Raw genomic sequence first — 23,061 nt, 5'->3', positions numbered from 1 at the left:
GTTCAGCAACAGAGAGAGAGAAGCAACCAAGTTAACCATAAAAGTTATTTATTGAATAATAGTGATAACTACACAAGGAGAGCTAAACCAACATAACATACATTATTAAAGGTTAATACCTAAGGTAGAAAGGAAAACACAGAGAGAGAAAGAGGGGGGATCTCACCCACTCCATGAGGCTTGAACTGGTCGGGGTTCCCAGTTGATGGTGATAGCAGAGGGTCCTGAATGTAGGAGACAGGCAGAGCCGCCAGCACGATCAGTCAGGAGGAGATGGAGTTCCAGTGGAACTGATGCATAGTTTGGATCTAAGCATCAGAACCCTGACTACAGAGTGAGTAGGGATTTTTGTAGAGAAATTGCAATTGTTCAAGGGAGAACACTAGATTTGTTTATAGGTAAACTGATGACTCAAGGGTTTTCTTTAGACTAGACAATAGGAACTGAGCACTCTTGGCTATGGGTGGTGTTTTCTTCCAGGGAGCTCACAATGCAACTAGGCTACTTCAGTATTTGCATATCAATTAAGGATTCATTACTAGAATTGGTCTGATTATTGCTGAGCCGGGTGTGTGCAGCCATAGGTTCATTAGCATCTGGAGCAGAGATTCCCATGATGCAGTGCTTCCCTGCTTTTTCTGGTCCCAGAGTTCAGTGTGGTTCTCTGTTCTCCATTCTGTATGTAAATTGAGATGTCTTCCTGTCTCATCTTTCATGCAGATGAGGCTAGGGGAGTTGTCTCTGCTCTCCATTCTGTATGCTAATGGAGATGTCTTAATCTTGTCACCCTTGTCAGGAGGGGTCTAGGTGTGTCACCCAACGCCCTTCACTGCTCTCTGCAAGCTTTTCCTCTGATGGGTTTTAGTTTAAGCAGAGGTGGGGGGTGGGGAGTGTCTTTCATGAGTCAGGCTGGATACTGCACCCTGGTTCCCCAAGAACACAGAGGTGTCTGGTATCAGGGGGTTGGCACTGGAGGTTACTAGAAAGGACAAGACTCCATTCTGGGGGTCAGGAGGTGAATCCATCCCTCAGTGGTGGGCAGGTGCTGGGTGGAAATGCTGCTGGTTCCAGGTGCCCTTAATTCCCCCTGATTCCGCGGGGCGTTTGAGTCTCTGACAGGTTCTCATTCCCTTGCAGCAGGAGGACGTCATGGCCAAAGTGATGCACCAGCTCCTCATCATCCGGCACTTGCGCCAGGAGCCTGAGGCACAGCGGGGGCTGTGCCTCTGAGGCCACCAGCAACTCCCGCTCCCTGCTGCAGGTACTGCTCTGGCTCACTGTAAATGGGGAGCTAGTGGAAGGGGAAATGGAGCCCTCTGGCACTCACTAAAGGGGAAAGTGGTGGATTCTCCATCTCTTGATGTCATTTAATGAAGACTAGATGCCTTTCTGGAATGTGTGTGCCCCAAAAGTAACTATTGTACTATACAGGAAGCCTATGATATGCACGGGGTTAGATTAGATGCTCTAAAAGTCTCTTCTGGCCATAAAGTCTACTAATTTTGGAATAACTGAGTGTAGCATTGGGAGCAGCCTCTGATGTTTTACTGTCTAGCCGGCTTGCTTCCTAGAATGAACACTCATTGAGTGGGGTGATCCACAGAGAGTAGCTTAGACCTTCAAAGTGTCTGGCCAGCGGCAGGATATTAGTACTTCAGGGGATGGGTGTGTGTGGCAGTGACATCACAAAGGCCTTTTGCAGGACCTCAGCCTATTGGTCAAAGGTGGTGGGGAAGTGGTGACCTCACAGAGAGATGCTGACATGAGCCAGGCAGGATAGGGGCGCAGAGCCAGGAAAACCTCGGAGACCCCTGTGGCTTTGCTTCAGCAAGTCTCCTTCTCGAGGTCTCTCTTTGAGGACTGAGAGAGTATTAGGGTTCACGTACGTGAGCGCGAGGAGGAGCCTTTTTCGAGTTGTCTCCTTTCCTTTTACTTATTTTACTAGAAAACAGACATCCCTGTTTAGAAGGTAAGAGCCTCCAAGAGGTTTTGGAACCTGCTCAGTCTGATCCATCTGGTGCCAGCTGAATTCTAGGCATGGAAAACACTAGCTCAAGGTGGCAGAATTTTATTCCCCACCTGGGATTTTGTCCCGTAGAATCACTGGGGACATTAGGGTTTGTCCTTTTCGTTTTACCTTTTCCTCCATCCCTCCTCCCTTTCTCTTCATCTCTTACTTCTTTTGTCCTTTCTCTTGTTCCCCTCCCACCACCAGGAGTGGTGTGTGTGTGTGTGTGTTGCTGGGGGTGCTCTTCACCTCCCCTTGTGGGAAGTTCATCCAAAACTGTGGGGTTGAAATAGTGCTTGGACTCCATTGACACTAGATGCTGCCATCCTGTGGCTTAGCATTAGTGTCTGGGATGACTTGGGGCAAGATCTCAACCTCCCCGCAACCCACTTCACTGCTGCCAGAATCCCTCCTGCCCCCCCTGCTAGAGCCGCCTCCCTGCCCAACCTGGGTGTGGGTGGAGAAGAGGGTTCTGAGAACTTGAGCTGTGGTTTGGAGGTGGAACAGCTGTCAAGGGCACTGAGGGTGAGGTAGCAGGAGCTCACCCTACAAGGAGGGGGGTTGGCACTGGAGGTTACTAGAAAGGACAAGAAGACTCCATTCTGGGGTTCAGGAGGTGAATCCATCCCTCAGTGGTGGGCAGGTGCTGGGTGGAAATACTGCTGGTTCCAGGTGCCCTTAATTCCCCCTGATTCCTCGGGGCGTTTGAGTCTCTGACAGGTTCTCGTTCCCTTGCAGCAGGAGGACGTCACGGCCAAAGTGATGCAGCAGCTCCGCATCATCCGTCTCTTGCGCCAGGTGCCTGAGGCACTGCAGGGTCTGTGCCTCTGAGGCCACCAGCAACTCCCGCTCCCTGCTGCAGGTACTGCTCTGGCTCACTGTAAATGGGGAGCTAGTGGAAGGGGAAATGGAGCCCCCTGACACTCACTAAAAGGAAAAGTGGTGGATTCTCCATCTCTTGATGTCATTGAATGAAGACTAGATGCCTATCTGGAATGTGTGTGCCCAAAAAGTAACTATTGTACTATACAGGAAGCCCGTGACCATGCAGGGCGTTAGAATAGATGATCTAAAGGTCTCTTCTGGCCATAAAGTCTACTAATTTTGGAAAAACTGAGTGTAGCATTGGGAGCAGCCTCTGATGTTTTACTGTCTAGCCGGCTTCCTTCCTAGAATGAACACGCATTGAGTGGGGTGATCCACGGAGAGTAGCTCAAACCCTCAAAGTGTCAGGCCAGCAGCAGGACATTAGCACTTCAGGGGATGGGTGGGTGTGGCAGTGACATCACAAAGGCCTTTTGCAGGACCTCAGCCTATTGGTCCAAGGTGGTGGGGAGGTGGTGACCTCACAGAGAGATGCTGACATCAGCCAGGCAGGACGGGGCGCAGGGCCAGGGAAACCTCAGAGACCCCTGTGGCTTTGCTTCAGCAAGTCTCCTTCTCGAGGTCTCTCTTTGAGGACTGAGAGAGTATTAGGGTTCACGTACGTGAGCACGAGGAGGAGCCTTTCTCGAGTTGTCTCCTTTCCTTTTACTGATTTTACTAGAAAACAGACGTCCCTGTTGAGAAGGTATGAGCCTCGGAGAGGTTTGGAACCTGTTCAGTCTGATCCACCTGGTGCCAGCTGAATTCTAGGCATGGAAAACACTAGTTCAAGGTGGCAGAATTGTATAGCCCACCTGGGATTTTGTCCCGTGGAATCACTGGGGACATTAGGGTTTGTCCTTTTCGTTTTACCTTTTCCTCCATCCCTCCTCCCTTTCTCTTCATCTCTTACTTCTTTTGTTGTTTCTCCTGTTCCCTTCCCACCACCAGGAGGTAGATGTGTGTGTGTGTTTGTGTGTGTGTGGTGTGTGTCTTGCTGGGGGTGCTCTGCATCTCCCAATGTGGGAGGTCCATCCAAAAATGTGGGGCTGAAATATTGCTTGGACCCCACTGACATTAGAGGCTGCCACTTTGGTCGTTGATGCTCCAATTGGGTGGGGGGTGGGGAAGGCACCTCCTAGGGAGTCCAGGACAGTGTGGTTCTCTTTGCTATGGGCTCCTGAAGGAGTTGGGGTCTGAAGGCATCACTGAGAGCGGGGAGTGTGGGGTCCAATCTGCCCTGGGTCCCGGAGGTGGGAAGGGGGCACATTGCCCCACCATGCCCCTGTCCTTTCCCCAAGTGGCAGCAGGCGTCATCCTGTCCCCTTTTTTCCCTGGTGCTGGGACCCCCAGGGACTCAGAGGAGGAGGAGGAGGAATGGGTGGACGTGGCCATAGAGGAGTCTGCTCTCAAAAACATCCGAGAGCAGCTCCAGGGCTGAGAAAAGGTACAAAGGTTCCCCAGCTGTGCTAGAACCGAGATTGTCCTGCCCCTTCTCAGCACCCTGACCCCCTGCAGAGGGTCTTGTCTCTGATGATCCACCCAGCCCTAATGGGGACGTTTCTCTACCATGATCTGGGACCCCGAAGTTGGGGGTATTTGTCACACACCAGTCGGGTCTCCTCCCCCCACAGGCACTGTCCCAGTTCCTGACCCTGCTTGTGTAGGAGTTGTGGGTGATTTGGACAATGGGTGGGTCCCCACTATCCCCCATTCAGGCCTGAGTCCTGCAGCTGGTGTGGGTGGGGCAGAGAGGTCCCTGGCTAATTGATTCTCTCCCCTAACCCCACTCCTGGTGGGTGCAGGATGAGGCTTAGCAGCTCATGTTCCTGCACGCCATCCACCTGAGTGTCTCCCTGCACAGCAGAGAGGGCAGGACACATTGGAGCCGCACTGCTGCAAGGCGGCTGTGGTGGAGAGGATTGTGGTGAGTGAGACGCGGTGCCCAGCAGCTGGAGGGAGGACAGAGACATGGGAGGGGCAGGGGTCTCCCCGGGCCAATGGATGGGGGATGGCTGGTGCTGGAGGGGCAGCTGAGGGCAGGGATTGCTGGGGCTGAAGATTGGGGAGAAGAGACGGGAGAAATTCTGAGCTTGGTCACTAGTGGGCAGGAATCGGAGGAGCGGGAGCCAGGTGGGGGGATCCTCTGGCTGTGTGGGGTGCTGCCTGCGTAATCTCCTCACTGGCAAGTGTCAGTGAGGCCCGAATCTCACACGCTGCTTTGTCTCCTTTGGGTCTCACAGGAGCTCATTGAGGCGCTGCCTGATAACTCTCCACCCAGCGGCGTCCTCGCTAACTCCCTGATTGCTGTGGGCAACCTCAGGTACCGAGACCCTCCCGCCCGGTTCCCCTAACCCCGGTGCTGCTCAGACCCAGGGCTGGGAGTCATTGCCCCTCCCACTCCCAGCTCACCTCCCAAGGGTGACACCTGTGGCAGAGGTGGTGGGAAGGTTCACTCTCTCCTGGCTGGGCTGTTCTTTTCACTCCAGTAACATTGCAATGGCTTTGGGGAGAGGCTCACTCCCAGGATCAGATACAGGAGGGGCAGCAGGGTCCAGGGAACAGGCGCTATTCCTGCCCTGCTACTGTCTGTCTGGGAAACCTTGGCCTTGTCATTGGTGCCTCAGTTTCCATTTTCGCCAGCCTCTGCCTAGTTCCCTGCAGCTTCGTGGCCATGTTGGTGCCAGTCCCACCCCCACACTGCACAGTCTAATACCGGCTCCTCTCTCTTCCAGCACCATGACACGTGCCCTTGAGCCAGAGCTAGAGACCCATCTCCTTCGAGCTGCCCTGCATGCCGTCTTCATCCTGGGCACGCAGAAAGACACCACCCAAGTCCAGGTAGATCATGCTAAAGTCATGGATTGAAGAGCCAGCTGTCATCCTGCCATGAATCCTGGCTAATTGCCAGCAGTGGGATGTGAATGCGAAAGGCCAGGATATGTTTTTGGGGGTCTCACCAGTGCTTCTCAGGGACCCCTCTTCCCATCCAGTGGCAGGTGTAGCCCCACTTTCCCTAACTCTGACCCATGGCTCTCCCTTGCTTTGCAGGATCTGCATAGGGTCTTGCCACACCTTGTGGATGCCATGCTGGGGAACCTGCTGGCAGAGTCCCCAGACACCGACAGGCTCCACTGCATCTTGGAGGTGAGCCCGATGACAGGGGTGGGGGCAATTTTTCCTTCACTCTTAGATCCATTTTCCAGTCTGTCCTCCTAGCTGGTCCCCAGTGGCCCGTCCTCGGTCAGGGCAGTCAGTGCAATGCAGTGTCAGGCCCTTCCTCCTTGAAGGTCAGGGGAAGGAGCTGGGACTTCAAGCCAGAGCTCTGGCTGTTTCTGTTGAGCACTAACCACAGGGCCCCTGGCTGGCTTGGGGAGTGAGAGTCTGAACCCCTCCTGTGAGATCCAGAAGATGGTCCTCAGAGAAGAGTCACAGGCTCCTTCCTAGAGAAACAGAAGGACCCCAGAGAATCAGCCCTTCTCTCCGATGGGCCCTGAGATTCCTGGGGGGGATTGTGCTGACACTCAGTCCCTTCACCCAACCAAGGACTCGAGAGGCAGGGAGGGGTGGGGATCTGTCGCCTTCCTGGTGAGCTGTTCAGGAATCAGGCGTTCTGGGAGGATGGGACCAGCCCCAACACCGAACATTGTTCCAATCTACAGAGACAACGACAAGTTGTGACCTGCAGGATACAAGCATCGTCCTGGGGGCAACAATCCCCTTCTAAAGCTCTGCAATCAACGAATCAGATATGCCACCCTGCGCACAATGTCGCAGCCCCCTGGAGATTGGGGGGGGGGGGTTTCTAATTTTCACAACACGTGCACCTGCCCATTGATCCTGAGCTGCCTCCTTTCCCCACAGCACATAACTACTGGATGGTGTCCAGGGTGTCGCAGGAGAGAGCCAAGACCATTAGGAGCAGCACGACCCTGCTCAGATTCACCATCACCCTCCCTGAGTTGAACGTATGTGACCTCTGACCCCAGCTTCCTGACTCCAGGCGTAGGCGTGCTGGCTCCAATTGGCTGTAGTATCTGCTGCTGAAGGGGCTGTGGGTTAGGAGTGTTCCTCTTGGGAAGGCAGAGGAAGAGCAGAGAATGAGTTTGGCTTGCGTCAAGTTCTTCTTGTCCTGGTTAAGTGGTGACTGGGCTTTTAAGGGGACCATGCTCCAGGTTCATGCCTTCCAGTCATCCTGGAGCAGCTGGGGAAGCAAGTCCTCATGGAGGGCCCTGCCCATATCCCTGTTCTCCAGTCTCCCTTGGGGGCAGAGGAAATTAAGGGTCTAGCTCTAGCTTCTGTCCTCTAGTATCTCCTGCAGAGGGGCTGAAGGGAAAAAGAGAGTCCTGGCCCACGGGGGACTGGGAGCTGACAGGAAAATGCGGATGGAGTCCCCTCTCCCTCTCCCTTCCATTAGAACTCAGCAGAATTCCCCAGGATGGGTCACCACGTGGCACAGCTGGCTCTGTTGATCAGTGCCCCAGCCAAGGACATCAGCCAGCAGGCCAGGGAGGGGGTTTACCGGCTCTACCAGCTGCTGCTATACCAGAGGGGTAAGGAACCCAGCTGGGAAATGGCACCCGATAGAAGAGTGAGACTGGGACCCTAGCCAATTTCTCTCAGACTGACCCTGGCTGGGGGATGAGTCTCTGTCTGTCTCTTTCTCTGTTCTACACCCCTCCCCTGCAAATCTGTTGGGCCAGGCACGCAGCGAGGACTCTGCCCACTGTGCAGCCACCAATGGGATTGGAAGGACACAAGCACTGCAACCAGAATGACAAATGTGTGTGTGTCTCTTTCCCAGGGCTGAGCATCCATGAGACCGAAGCCCTGTGGTGCTGGGACTGGCACCAGGACAGCAGGCTCCTGGGCTACAGGAACACAGCCAGGGTGGGGGAGGTAAGGACACTCTGCCAGGGAATGAGACAGCTCAGGGAGTGGGGGTGGCTGGGTCCCCTGCAGTGGCTGCCTCCAGGGGCCACTAGATGGAGATGCCGTTCTAGCCCCAGGAGTTGGAGCCTGGCTCTGGGCAATCTGCTAATGCCTCACATCCTGTTGGTTTTAGGTCTTGGAAAGTTCTTCTCGGAAGGGCAGAGAAGATTCTTCCTCTGGACAGCAGTGCTGGCCATCCACAACCCCCTGCTACATGTCAGCCAGGCTGGGCTGGTCCTGGCCTACTCCCTCCTGGGGGAAGCCCAGCAGCTGATGGGGGACAAGGTAAGCAGCTGCGTTAGACTCAGGAGATTGGGGCGGGGCCATGCCTCATTCCCATCCTATCGCCATTTGCTGGCCTGGCAGCAAGGAACCTGGTGGGAATGAGAGCGAGAGCAGGTGATACTGGGAAAGGAGTTGAATTCACCTCCATGAGCAGGAGGGAACCAGCTTGTCCCCAGAGCAGCTCCAACACAGCTCTTTAGCAAGGCTAATTAATGACAAGCATTACCTCATCACGGACTTATGTTCCTAGGGCACGGTGCTTTCGCTCTCGGGAAGAGCAGACGAGTCCCCTAAGTGCCATCTGCGAGCCTTTCCTGTCCCAGAGGACACCCAGTTTCCAGTGGCCTAGAGTCCGTGTCACCCAAGCCACTACCTAGAGAGAACGGGAGGATTCAGTCAGCAGGGGCTGCTGATATGCCCCATTCACCAGGGCTGCCATCCTGTGGCTTCAGCATTAGTGTCTGGGATGACTTTGGGTAAGATCTCGACCTCCCCGCAACCCACTTCAGTGCTGCCAGAATCCCGCCTGACCCCCTTGCTAGAGCCCCCTCCCTGCCCAACCTGGGTGGGGGTGGGAGGAGAGGGTTCTGAGAACTTGAGCTGTGGTTTGGAGGTGGAACAGCTGTCAAGGGCACCGAGGGGGAGGTGGCAGGAGCTCACCCTACAAAGAGGGGGGTTGGCACTGGAGGTTACTAGAAAGGACAACAAGACTCCATTCTGGGGGTCAGGAGGTGAATCCATCCCTCAGTGGTGGGCAGGTGCTGGGTGGAAATACTGCTGGTTCCAGGTGCCCTTAATTCCCCCTGATTCCTCGGGGCGTTTGAGTCTCTGACAGGTTCTCGTTCCCTTGCAGCAGGAGGACGTCACGGCCAAAGTGATGCACCAGCTCCGCATCATCCGGCACTTGCGCCAGGTGCCTGAGGCACTGCAGGGGCTGTGCCTCTGAAGCCAACAGCAACTCCCGCTCCCTGCTGCAGGTACTGCTCTGGCTCACTGTAAATGGGGAGCTAGTGGAAGGGGAAATGGAGCCCCCTGGCACTCAATAAAAGGGAAAGTGGTGGATTCTACATCTCTTGATGTCGTGGAATGAAGACTAGATGCCTTTCTGGAATGTGTGTGCCCAAAAAGTAACTATTGTGCTATACAGGAAGCCCGTGATATGCAGGGGGTTAGATTAGATGCTCTAAAGGTCTCTTCTGGCCATAAAGTCTACTAATTTTGGAAAAACTGAGTGTAGCATTGGGAGCAGCCTCTGCTGTTTTACTGTCTAGGTGACTTGCTTCCTAGAGTGAACACTATTTGAGTGGGGTGATCCACAAGGGGTAGCTCAAACCTCCAAAATGTCTGGCCAGCGGCAGGACATTAGCACTTCAGGGGATGGGTGTGTGTGGCAGTGACATCACAAAGGCCTTTTGCAGGACCTCAGCCTATTGGTCAAAGGTGGTGGGGAGGTGGAGACCTCACAGAGAAATGCTGACATCAGCCAGGCAGGACAGGGGCGCAGGGCCAGGGAAACCTCGGAGACCCCTGTGGCTTAGCTTCAGCAATACTCCTTATCGAGGTCTCTCTTTGAGAGAGTATTAGGGTATGTCTACACTACGAGAGTACTTCGATTTTAGTTAATTCGACTATGTGGAATCGATATTACTAAGTCGAACATGTGTGTCCACACTAAGGACAGTAATTCGACTTTGTGAGACTTTGTGAGTCCACACTAACGGGGCAAGCGTCGACATTGGAAGCGGTGCACTGTGGGCAGCTATCCCACAGTTCCCGCAGTCCCCGCTGCCCATTGGAATTCTGGGTCGAGCCCCAAATGCCTTCTGGGTAAAAAAATGTGTCGAGGGTGCTTTTGGGCGCCTGTCGTCATCCGTCCGTCACTCACGCCCTCCCTCCCTCCCTCCCTGAAAGCGCTGGCGGGAAATCAGTTCGCGCGCTTTTCTGATTACTGACAGCGCGGACGCCACAGCAGTGCGAGCATGGATCCCGCTGCGACCATCGCTGCAGTTGTGGCAGTTCTCAACGCCTCGCAGCTTCTCCTCCACCTGTACCAGAGGCAGCTGCAGATCAATCATGAGAGGAGGCTACGGCACCACCGTGACGGCATGAAGTCGGACACTAGCTCCGACCTCTCTGAGAACATGAGACCCAGCGCCCAGGACATCTCGCTGTCACTGGGTCTTGTTGATACTGTTGAACGGCGATTCTGGGCCCGTGAAACAAGCACGGACTGGTGGGACCGCATAGTGCTGCAGGTCTGGGATGAATCCCAGTGGCTGCGCAACTTTCGCATGCGGAAGGGGACTTTCCTCGAACTGTGTGAGTTGCTGTCCCCTGCCCTGAAGCGAAAGGACACCCGGATGCGGGCAGCCCTGACTGTCCAGAAGCAAGTGGCCATAGCCCTCTGGAAGCTCGCAACGCCAGACAGCTACCGGTCCGTCGCTAACCACTTTGGTGTGGGCAAGTCTACCGTGGGGGTTGCTTTTATGCAAGTAGCCAGGGCAATCGTCAAGCTACTGCTATCTAAGGTAGTGACCCTGGGAAACGTGGAGCTCATCAGAGATGGCTTTGCCAAGATGGGATTCCCAAACTGCGGTGGGGCTATAGATGGGACTCACATCCCTATCCTGGGACCGGACCACCAGGCCAGCCAGTACATCAACCGAAAGGGCTACTTTTCCATGGTGCTGCAAGCACTGGTGGACCATCGGGGACGTTTTACCAATATCTACGTTGGATGGCCTGGCAAGGTTCATGACGCTAGGGTGTTCAGGAACTCTGGTCTGTTTAGACGGCTGCAGGAAGGTCTTTACTTCCCGGACCACAAAGTAACTGTTGGGGATGTGGAGATGCCTACAGTCATCCTCGGGGACCCTGCATACCCGCTAATGCCCTGGCTCATGAAGCCCTACACTGGCGCACTGGACTCAGGGAAAGAACTATTCAACTACCGGCTCAGCAAGTCCAGAATGGTGGTGGAGTGTGCTTTTGGCCGTCTCAAGGGGAGATGGAGAAGCCTACTCACTCGCTGTGATCTCAGCGAGACCAATATCCCGATTGTAGCTGCTTGCTGTGTGCTCCACAATTTGTGTGAGAGCAAGGGGGAGACCTTTATGTCGGGGTGGGAGGTTGAGGCAAATAGCCTGGCTTCTGATTACGTCCAGCCAGACAGCCGGGCGATTAGAAGATCCCAGCGGGACGCGCTGTGCATCAGGGAGGCTTTGAAAACCAGGTTCCTGACTGAGCAGGGTCTCCAGTGACTGTTTACTTTGTGGACACAGATGCTGAACCTGCCCCCGTTTCTTTACCCAGTTACTGTTGACTATCCTTCCAAGTTACATACCCCCTTCCCCACCTTCCCAACAAATAAAATCTGTTCCGTTTTGTTAATGAACAAGGTTCTCTTTCTTACTGTTTTCGCGGGAATGTTTTAAACCGGGGACGCAGACTGTGGCGGGGGGCGGGTTTAGTGTTTTGATGCAAATGATGCTTCTAAAGTCCGGGAATGACAGGCTCTGCAGTGCTGGATTGGTTGTTTCAACGCAGCCTGCCAGCAGTCCTGGGCGGGACTGCATGTATGTGTCGGCCAAGTGACTTTCTGGCAGGGGGCGGAGGGTAACAGATCCCCTGCTGCGTGGCTCTGTGATCCAGGATAAGGACCGCGGCATAAGATCTCTAACTGCCCTCCCCCGCCACAAAGTCACAGATCAACCCCCTCGCACCTCAGAACATGAAAACCGCCTCCCAGACTGACCAGGGTAACTGGTGACTGTACTGTGTATGTGTCCTGATGCTGGACCTGCCCCTGCCTCTGTAGCCTGCTACAGGTGACTGTCCTGTCCAAGTAACAAACCCCTTCCCCCCCTTCAGACAGAATCCCCTCTAAAAGACACTCTCGGAAACAGTACTTAACAGAAACAGATGTTTTATTATGAACCGCACATGAAAAGGGGGGGGAGGAAACTTGGACGTGGGCTATTGTGAGATGGGTAGGAAAGGACTTTTCAAACTTTGGAACGAGAGCCTTCCATTGCTGCAGCAGTGTGCAGGGGCCGACTGAAAGTTTTAACGGCCCTTGCCGCCCCTCCTTCTTTGGACTTTTGGTGAGGGGGGTGTGGGACTTGGTGGTGGGGGAGGGCGGTTAGAGATAGACAGCAGCAGGGCTCTGTCCTCCTGCCTCCGGTCTTGCAGAACATCCACTAGGCGCCGGAGCGTCTCCGTTTGCTCCCTCATTAGTCCAAGCAGGGTTTGAGTAGCCTGCTGGTCCTCCTGGCGCCACCTCTCCTCCCGTTCCATGACTGCTCTGTGCATTTGTGACAAGTTCTCCCTCCACTGTGTCGTCTGGGCTGCCTGCTCTCGTGAGCACTCCATAAGTTCATAAAACATGTCTTCACGCGTCTTTCTCTTCCTTCTCCTAATCTGCGCTAGCCTCTGGGAGTGTGATGCCAGGCTGGGTTGGGAGACAGTCGCAGATGTGTCTGTGGGAATGGGAAAAAGGGAGTAAATTCCTGAGACAGATAAATGAAGTTGCTAACAAAGAACATAGTCTTTCTCTGTGAACAACACCATGCACTGGACCTTTCACATGCGCACTCAGGACAAGGTCGAATTTTCGGCCCTCGCCTTCAGTGCCTGGGGTCCTGCAGTTGCGATCAGAGAAGCGTTGCAGGACACCTCTACTTCTGTTGCAGGAAAACATGGTAAGCCGTAGACTTGTTGCAGCTTAAAAATGTAATAGTAGCACTGGGCTCCTTTCGCACTGAATGCAAGGCCACTCTCTGCTGGCAGCAATCAGGGAAGCATGAGCTTTGCCCCTGTCCCACCACCTCGCGGCTGTCCCCGGGAAAGCTCCCTGTATGCTGCCCCTCTGCCGCCTCCACCGCGTGGCTGTAAAGCAGTCCCAATACTAACATTCCCCTCCCTAATTTAAAGCAGGGCGTCATGTGTGATATTACACTGATAAGGATCTCGGAGACCGAGAGGGGAAGGATGCTTCGTGAGACCATGCAGAGGCCAGGGCCGTATGCCGCCATGCTGTGCCGTGCAATGATCCCGGACTACCTGATGGACTCATGGCGTGGGAACGTGTGTTACCACGGGGGACCGAACAAGATCGCCCTGCCGCGGAACCTCATGCGCATGCTTGAGCGGTACCTCCAGGAGAGCTATGCCGAGCTATCCCAGGAGGACTCTCTGTCCATTCCCGGGCACATTGACCGTCTTTTCATTTAAGTGCAGCATAAGGGACTACAGAGTGGAGCGTCCTGTGGTGGCCTAATCATGAATATCCGGACATTATTTGATTTTCTATACATAGTTAGGACTAAATAGTTGACTAAGCCAACTAAATCATGAACAACAAATTACTAATATAGTTAATATTCCTGTTTTGTTATAAATAAAAGTTTCTATGTTTAAATGAGTGACTGAAAAGCCCATTCTTAACAATATAAATATTCCAGTTATGTTAAAATGAAATGTTGAGATGTTTAAAGCACTCACTGCTTGATCCTTCCCCTGATTCGGTGTCCGGGGTAACGGCTGTGGACGGTTGGTAGGGGATCTCGGTAAGGGTGATGAAGAGCTCGTGGCTGTCGGGGAAATCAGCGGTGCAAGCGCTGTCGACTGCCTCGTCCTCCTCATCTCCTTCCTCATCTTCCCCGTCACCTAACATTTCCGACGAGGAACCGGCCGTGGACAATATCCCATCCTCGGAGTCCACGGTCAGTGGTGGGGTAGTGGTGGCGGACGCACCTAGGATGGAATGCAGTGCCTCGTAGAAACGGGATGTGTGGGGCTGGGATCCGGAGCGTCGGTTTGCCTCTTTGGTTTTTTGGTAGCCTAGTCTCAGCTCCTTGATTTTCACGCGGCACTGCGTTGCATCCCGGCTGTATCCTCTCTCTGCCATGGCTTTAGAGATCTTCTCGTAGATCTTTGCATTCCTTCTTTTGGAGCGCAGCTCTGAAAGCACGGACTCATCGCCCCACACAGCGATGAGATCCAAGACTTCCCGATCAGTCCATGCTGGGGCCCTCTTTCTATTAGATTGCACGGCCATCTCTGCTGGAGAGCTCTGCATCGTTGCCAGTGCTGCTGAGCTCTCCACGCTGTCCAAACAGAAAATGAGATTCAAACTGGCCAGACAGGAAAAGGAATTCAAATTTTCCCGGGGCTTTTCCTGTGTGGCTGGTCAGAGCATCCGAGCTCGAAGTGCTGTCCAGAGCGTCAACAGAGTGGTGCACTGTGGGATAGCTCCCGGAGCTATTACCGTCGATTTCCATCCACACCTAGCCTAATTCGATATTGCCATTTCGAATTTAGCGCTACTCCTCTCGTTTTCGAGGAGTACAGAAGTCGAATTTAAAAGAGCTCTATGTCGAACTAAATAGCTTCGTGGTGTGGACGGGTGCAGGGTTAATTCGATGTAACGGCGCTAAATTCGATATAAACTCCTAGTGTAGACCAGGCCTTAGGGTTCACGTAGGTGAGTGCGAGGAGGAATCTCGAGTTTTCTCCTTTCCTTTTACTGATTTTACTAGAAAACAGACATCCCTGTTGAGAAGGTAAGAGCTTCGGAGAGGTTTGGAACCTGTTCAGTCTGATCCACCTGGTGCCAGCTGAATTCTAGGCATGGAAAACACTAGTTCAAGGTGGCAGAATTTTATAGCCCACCTGGGATTTTGTCCCGTGGAATCACTGGGGACATTAGGGTTTGTCCTTTTCGTTTTACCTTTTCCTCCATCCCTCCTTCCTTTCTCTTCATCTCTTACTTCTTTTGTCCTTTCTCCTGTTCCCCTCCCACCACCAGGAGGTGTGAGTGTGTGTGTGTGTGTGTGTGTGTGTGTGTGTGAGTGTGTGTTCCGTGGGGTGCTCTGCATCTCCCACTGTGGTATGTCCACCCAACAAAGTGGGGCTGAAATAGTCCTCGGACAGTGATCCCTACCGGTGACCTGGACCTTCCTTTGGGCTCTCTGGTGAGAACTCTCAGCCTCCCGCCCCTCAGTCTCTACCCTGATTGGCTGAGCAGGGGGTTATTGACAGGGAGGAGACTCAGGTCCTTTTTGTTCTCTTTTAAGAACAAGTAAATAAGTCATAACCAGTCATCTGTTTGACGAATTTTGCTGCTTCTCTGCATTAATTGTCTCTGCACAGTTCATGAACTGTTGTTGGTCTGGAGCTCCTTTGAGAGCACTTTATTCAGGTTATTCATTGTATGAAATTCAAGATCCGATGGTTAGATTGAAAGTCAGGGCTCTTGGGTCCTATTCCCAACTCTGCCACTGACTGGCTGTGTGACCTAAGACAAGTCAATTCTCCTTTCTCAGCCTTAGCTTCTCCCCCTTTCAAGTAGAGATAACAATCCGCTTCTATCTACCTCATGGTGGGCGGAGGACGGGGATTCATTGGAGAGTGTCACTAGGAGCACTGCATAATATGAGGTGTCCTATCCCGTTTATTCAGATCAGATTATGACAGAATAGAATAGCTGAAATTTTTTATTTTTTTTGTATTTTATTCTTTTGAAATTGTTAAGTGCAGCAGGCTCCAGGAAGGTGTGTAAAGTGCCGGGATGTCAGGAGCTGGGATGCGCTGTCACCCCCGCACTAGGACAGAGTTCTGCACCCCCTGCTGCTGGCTGAATTTCTCTGTCCCTTGGCAATAAGACAGACGCTTGTTTTCACAGCCAGTCGATCGCCCAGTGTCATCACCCTGCCTGCTGGCTGGGCAGGGTAACTCCTCAGGTCACCACCCTCTCTAGCCTGCCTTGGGCTTGGAGAGTGAGGAGGAGGGCAAGGGACAGCTGGCGACCCTGAACATCCACCATCCATCGCTCCATCACCCAGAGCAAGTGAGTGGCATTAGGGTTCCTCTGTGGCGTCCCCTGTCTGTCTGGGGAGAGGCAGAAAGAGGGGGAGAGAATCTCTCCCAAAGGAAATTGGATTTGCAATCCATGGGAGCAGATCATGTAATGAACTCCTGCCAGTGTGTGTAGATTGCACTCCCTGCACCCCTGTGCGGGGAGAAGGAGCTGCTCTGGCTGCGGCAGGGATGGGGAGGGACCAAAAAGGCTGGTTAGTGAGAGGCTGCCTTGACCCCAGACTCACGCCTGCTCCCCGCTCGGTTCCAGGCTGTCCAGGCTCCTGAGGAGGTTCAGGAAGAAGGCTCTGCAGGTGGCCCCAGAGCCTGAGGGAAGCAGCTGCCATCTTCCCCAGGAGCAAAGCGGCTTCTCCGTCCCTGCTGGCGGGGAAGGAGCTCCCGGCCGAGCGAGGAGGTGGAAGTGCCCAGCCTTCTGGCAGAGGAAACCTGCTCCCGGCGCAGGCACTGAGGTGAGAGAGCCACCGGACAGGCTGAAATGGAGCTGGCCCAGAATGCGGCTGGCTGGGCAGGCAGGACCCAGCCCAGAAGGGGAGCCGGGCAGCCCAGCCCCGGTTCCCAGCAGGAGGCATCGCCCTGCCCGGTCCCTGAGGACCTTCCATCCTCCCCAGGGCAGGAGGTGGAGGATCCCTGTCGCAGCACCAGCAGCTCGGCCCGCTCCCCATGGGACAGCAGCAGCGCCTGGGACTCAGGCAGCAGTGAGGCCGATGGGCGCTGCTGCTTTGTTCTAGGTGAGGAGCCAGGCTGGGCTCAGGGAGGGGTGAGGAGGGGGCTGTGAACACCCTGGGCCACGCACTCGACCAGTGCTATGGGGGCGAGTCCCCTGCCCAGGTGTCTGGCCTGAGCCACGTGAACCCCACTGACACTAGATGCTGCCACTTTGTGGTTGATGCTCCAGTTGGGTGGCGGGAGGGGAAGGCATCCCAGGGAGTCCAGGAGAGTGTGGGGGGTCTCTTTCCTATGGGCTCCTGAAGGAGTTGGCGGCTGAAGGCATCACTGAGAGGGGGGAGTGTGGGGCACAATCTGCCCCGGGTCCCGGAGGTGGGAAGGGGTCACATTGCCCCACCATGCCCCGTCCTTCCCCCGACTGGCAGGAGGCGTCACCTTGTCCACTTCTCTCCCTGGTGCAGGGACCCCCAGGGACTCAGAGGACGAGGTGGAAGAATGGGTGGAGGTGGCCACAGAGGAGGTTGCTCTCAAAAACATCTGAGAGCAGCTCCAGAGCACGAGAAAGAACCTCTTTTGAGTTTTCTCCTTTCTTTTACTGGTTTTACGAGAAAAGATACGTCCCTGTTTAGAAGGTAAGAGCCTCCGAGAGGTTTGGAACCTATCCTGTTTGTTTTATCTTTCCTCCATCCCTCCTTCCTTTCTCTTCATCTCTTACTTCTTTTGTCCTTTCTCCTGTTCCCCTCCCACCACCAGGAGGGGTGTGTGTGTGTGTGTGTTGCTGGAGGTACTCTTCATCTCCCATTGTGGGAGGTCCATTCAAAAATGTGGGGTTGAAATAGTGCTTGGACCCCACTGACACTAGATGCTGCGATCCTGTGGCTTAGCATTAGTGTCTGGGATGACTTGGGGGCAAGATCTCGACCTCCCCGCAACCCACTTCAGTGCTGCCAGAATCCCTCCTGCCCCCCTGCTAGAGCCCCCTCCCTGCCCAACCTGGGTGGGGGTGGGAGGAGAGGGTTCTGAAGACTCAAGCTGTGGTTTGGAGGTGGATCAGCTGTCAAGGGCACTGAGGCGGAGGTGGCAGGAGCTCACCCTACAAGGAGAGGGGTTGCAACTGGAGGTTACTAGAAAGGAGAACAATCTCCATTCTGAGGGTCAGGAGCTGAATCCATCCCTCAGTGGTGGGCAGGTGCTGTGTGGAAATGCTGCTGTTTCCAGGTGCTCTTAATTCCCCCCGATTCCTCGGGGCGTTTGAGTCTCTGACAGGTTCTCATTCCCTTGCAGCAGGAGGACGTCACGGCCAAAGTGATACACCAGCTCCGCATCATCCGGCATTTGCGCCAGGTGCCTGAGGCACTGCAGGGGCTGTGCCTCTGAGGCCACCAGCAACTCCCGCTCCCTGCTGCAGGTACTGCTCTGGCTCACTGTAAATGGGGAGCTAGTGGAAGGGGAAATGGAGCCCCCTGGCACTCACTAAAAGTGAAATTGGTGGATTCTCCATCACTTAATTTCATTGATGTCATTTTATGAAGACTAGATGCCTTTCTAGAATGTGTTTGCCCAAAAAGTAACTATTGTTCTACATAGGAAGCCTGTGATATGCAGGGGGTTAGATTAGATGCTGTAAAGTTCTCTTCTGGCCATAATGTCTACTAATTTCGGAAAAACTGAGTGTAGCATTGGGAGCAGCCTCTGATGTTTTACTGTCTAGCCGGCTTGCTTCCTAGAATGAACACTCATTGAGTGGGGTGATCCACAGGGAGTAGCTCAAACCTCCAAAATGTCTGGCCAGCGGCAGGACATTAGCACTTCAGGGGATGGGTGGTTGTGGTAGTGACATCACAAAGGCCTTTTGCAGGACCTCAGCCTACTGGTGAAAGGTGGTGGGGTGGTGGTGACCTCACAGAGAGATTCCTACATCAGCCAGGCAGGACAGGGGCGCAGGGCCAGGGAAACCTGGGAGACCCCTGTGGCTTTGCTTCAGCAAGTCTCCTTCTCGAGGTCTCTCTTTGAGGACTGAGAGAGTATTAGGGTTCACGTACGTGAGCGCGAGGAGGAACCTCTTTCGAGTTTTCTCCGTTCCTTTTACTGATTTTACTAGAAAACAGATGTCCCTGTTGAGAAGGTAAGAACCTCCGAGAGGTTTGGAACCTGTTCAGTCTGATCCATCCGGTGCCAGCTGAATTCTAGGCATGGAAAACACTAGTTTAAGGTGGCAGAATTTTATTCCCCACCTGGGATTTTGTCCCATATCACTGGGGACATTAGGGTTTGTCCGTTTTGTTTTACCTTTTCCACTATCCCTCCTTCCTTTCTCTTCATCTCTTACTTCTTTTGTCCTTTCTCCTGTTCCCCTCCCACCACCAGGAGGGTTGAGGCGGGCTGGCTCCAACTGGCTGTAGGATCTGCTGCTGCAGGGGTTGCGGGTTAGGGGTGTTCCTCTTGGGGAGGCAGAGGCAGAGCAGAGAATGAGCTTGGGTAGAGTCAAGTTCTTCTTCTCCTGGTTAAGTGGTGACTGGGCTTTTAAGGGGACCATGCTGATCGTTCACACACACACCCTGCCGAGTGCTGCAGGGAGGTGAAGGAGGAAACGGTTGGCACAGAGATGAAGCAGACTGAACTATGAACAAACACAAGGGTGTAGCAGTCCATGGTGGGTTCCTGTGTGCTGCCCTGAAGGGAGTATAGAGCATGGGCATGGGGAAGGCCAAAACTCACATCCAGGTAGATCATCAACCTACTCCTCTGTCCCAAGGGCCAGGAAGGCCTCTGGTTTTGTCTCTCTTCGATAGCTGGAGCTGCTCTGATTTGGGGGTGGGGTGGGCAGAGGTGGGAAGAGGCCATAGGATTTAATCAAGTGTCAGGGGGAGACTCCCCCTCTGCGGGAGATTATGTTGCCCCTCTGTGGGGAATCCCTTCCTTGCAGATGCTGGACTCTGCCAGGAAGCCCAGCTCCCATCCCTAGCAGCTTGGCTGTTCCCTACCTGCTGTGCACCAGGCCCTCTGCAGAGAGCTGCTCTGGGCAAGGACTGCAGAGCCAGCTGTCATCCTGGTAGGTGTAGCCCCAGGTTCCATAACCCTGACCCATGGTCTCCCTCCGCTGACAGGCTCTGAAGAAGGCCTGCCCAGAGACATGGATGCCATGCTGAAGAGCTTGCTGATAGCAACCCCCAGCACAGACAATCTCCAGCACATCTTGGAGGTGAGCATAATGGTCAGGGAGAGCAGGAATTTTACCTTAGCCCTGGGGAGGCCTGGAAATGAGAGACTGGATGATCCACGTTTCCATTGTGTCCTGCTACCTGAGAGCCATCCGTGGTCAGGGCAGTGAGTGCAGGGCAGTGTTGGGGCCCTTCCACCTTCAGGGATAGAGGGAAGGCGCTGGTGCTCGACAACAGGGCTCTTCCTGGTTCTGTTGAGCACTAACTCCAAGGCCCCAGGCAGGCTTGTGGAGTGAGAGCATCAGACCCCTGTGAGGTCCAGGAGAAGGCCCTCCGAGAAGAGCACTGGCTCCTTCCTAGGAAGCTGCTGAGATTCTCAAGGAGGGATTCATCCCTTCTCTCCCATGGACACAGAGGATTGTAAGGAGCAGGGCGTTGTCCTTTATCCAACAGAGACCTGTCCTAGCTCTCACCCACAAACCTGGGAGAGAGCTGGGCACTTGACCGGATCCTACCCCTGCACTTGCCCTGGTACACTTTCTTCTCCCCTCCTGCCTTGGCTATTAAGCTATGGCTCTATGAACATGAAACAAACAGGAACTTCTTCTCTATCTCTAAGCCAAACTGATTTATCAAGTCTGACCCCTCAACATATTTCAGGGGGCGTATTTCCAGTACATGTATAGAACTCATTATACCCCACTCAGACCTACATCACCAAGGATATTCATCACCAGAGTGTTGTCAGCTTTCCAAACATAAGAGCGGCCATACTGGGTCAGACCCAAGGTCCATCTAGTCCCATATCCTGTCTTCCGACAGTGGCCAATGCCAGGTGCCCCAGAAGAAATGAACAGAACAGGTAATGATCAAGTGGTCCATCCCCTGTCGCCCATTCCCAGGTTCTGGCAAATAGAGGCTAGGGACAGCATCCTTACCCATCCTGGCTAATAGCCATTGATGGACCTATCCTCTATGAGCTTACCTAGTTCTTTGTTGAACCCTGTTATAGTCTTGGTCTTCACAACATCCTCTGGCAAGGAGTTCCACAGGTTGACTATGTGTTGTGTGAAAAAATACTTCCTATTTTTATTTTTCAACCTGCTGCCTATTAATTTCATTTGGTGACCCCTAGTTCTTGAACGATGAGGAGTAAATAACATTTCCTTATTTACTTTCTCCACACCAGTCATGATTTCAAAGACCTCGTATCATATCCCCCCCTTAGTCATCCCTTTTCTAAGATGAAAAATCCCAGTCCTCTTAACCTCTCCTCATTTGGCAGCTGTTCCATACCCCTCCAGATCCCTTTCTTGAGTGGTAACAGCTAATTTAGATCCCATCATTTTATATGTAGAGTTGGGATTGTATTTTCCAATGTGCATTTCTTTGCATTTATCAACATTGAATTCTGAACATTGAACATTGCCATTTTTTTGCCCAGTCACCCAGTTTGGTGAGATCCTTTTGTAGCTCTTTGCAGTCTGCTTGGGATTTAAGTATCTTGAGTAGTTTTTTTATCATCTGCAAATTTTGCCACCTCACTGTTTACCCCTTTTTCCAGATCATTTATGAATATGTTGAACAGCACTGGTCTCAGTTCAGACCCCAGGGGGACACCACCATTTACCTCTCTCCATTCTGAAAACTGACCATTTATTCCTACCCTTTCTTTCCTATCTTTTAACCAGTTACCAATCCATGAGAGGACCTTATTAGGTACCTGTATGGTACAATAATTCTGCATTGAATCAGTTGATTCAATTGCTTATTCTTTGGGGTGCAGAGACCCTCTGTTCTCCCCCTGGGGTGACAGAACCCTGATTATCACATCTGTCTTTCAGGCTCTATCCCAGCCTCTCACAGAGATGTATCCTGCAGCCCACCCAGCTCAGGGAGCAGTGGAGACAGGTGATCTCATCCTGTCAACCCAAGCAACATGGGTCTCATTGAGGCTCAGATGGAAGATCCCATGCATCTCCTGGAGGTAAGAACCGTTGACTCTTCCTGCCACTTGGGGCTCTTGCAACAAACGGGGCTACTGCTACATACCCTGGTTGGGAGCTTTCCCTATCCCTGGATCCCATACCTGGTACAGAGACCTATTTCTCATCATGATATCCTCGTTTTATTCGCAGAGGATGTGTCCAGGATCCTGGATAATGTTTTCTGCAGGAGGTTTGAACGGGGAGAGATCACTCACTGTCAGGACCCAGAGGTCTTCAACCCGGGGCTGTAGGGTTCATGGAAGCAGCCACACTCCAACCCTCCACCTGGAAGCCTGCTGAAAATTGCTTACCTAGGACCCATGAAGTTCAGCCCCAATTTGAGGCTTCACTCCTGAGGTCCTATTGAAGGAGTCCCAGAGAAGCTAACTGGCCCTCTGGCCCTGCTTAAGGCAGCAGCAGGAAAAGGAAGCTGACTGAACACCAGGACTGCTCCCTGTTCTGGACCATGTGCTGCCTGTTTCTGCTGCGGCTCCCCTGGCTTGATTTTGTGGCATCTGATTTGTGGTTGTGATCGCAAGTTTCTCTTGTGCTTCTGATCTTCCAGAATCCTGACCCAGCTGACTCTCAACTCCTGTCATGTGAGTGTGGACTCTGGCTCTGACCAGTAGGTCTGCCTGCCCTTGACCCAGCCATGTCATTGTACAATTTCTCCAATGCTCTTTTTTGCTGTCCAGCAAGATACACCAGTACCTTGGCTCCCAAAGTCCTGGTTGCCTGCTATTCCAGGGCTGAGGGGTAGTGCTTGTATTGCCCCCACCCCCACCCCAGCTGCTTTTCCTATGGGAATCTCCCTAGAGCAGAGGAGAAATCTCCTCTTTTCTTAGGATCAGTCCCAACAGTAATTCCACCCACCCTGGCCTCAGCTCAGCTACTTTGTTGACCTGGGATCAGGGACCACTTTTGAAGCCCTTAGCATGTGGGTGGAGGTGGGAGCAGAGGCTGAAGCTCCAGCAGTTTCCACCAAAGAACACCACCTTGTCTTTCTATGGTCTGACTAGGGCTCACCATCCATCTTGGAGCTGAACACCAAATGGGAGCTGATAGATTGTCCTTGGTGGGCCATGTTCTTGTGTGTGATGGAGCTGTGTGCCAGAGAGGGCCAGGAGAAGATGCACCACGCATGGCCAGGACCGGGCTAAACAGTCTGTAATGGTAGGTGAGTCAAACCTTGGCCACATATAGATACCTTAGGCATCCGTGGGGACTGAATCTGGGCCCTTCGCTGCCAAGAGCACAACTCACTCCAATTTGAGTCATT

General features: G+C 53.4%; 1 pseudogene; it reads left to right on the top strand.

The window, feature by feature from the left end:
• The window catches only part of LOC135876301 (E3 ubiquitin-protein ligase PDZRN3-B-like), a 78,725-nt pseudogene extending 77,495 nt beyond the window's left edge, over nt 1–1,230 (top strand).
• The last annotated feature ends 21,831 nt before the right edge of the window (nt 1,231–23,061 follow it).

The sequence above is a fragment of the Emys orbicularis genome, chromosome 3 (assembly GCF_028017835.1).
Source record: "Emys orbicularis isolate rEmyOrb1 chromosome 3, rEmyOrb1.hap1, whole genome shotgun sequence".
Classification (NCBI taxonomy): Eukaryota; Metazoa; Chordata; order Testudines; family Emydidae; genus Emys; species Emys orbicularis.
This window is presented reverse-complemented; position numbering and strand designations above follow the sequence as displayed.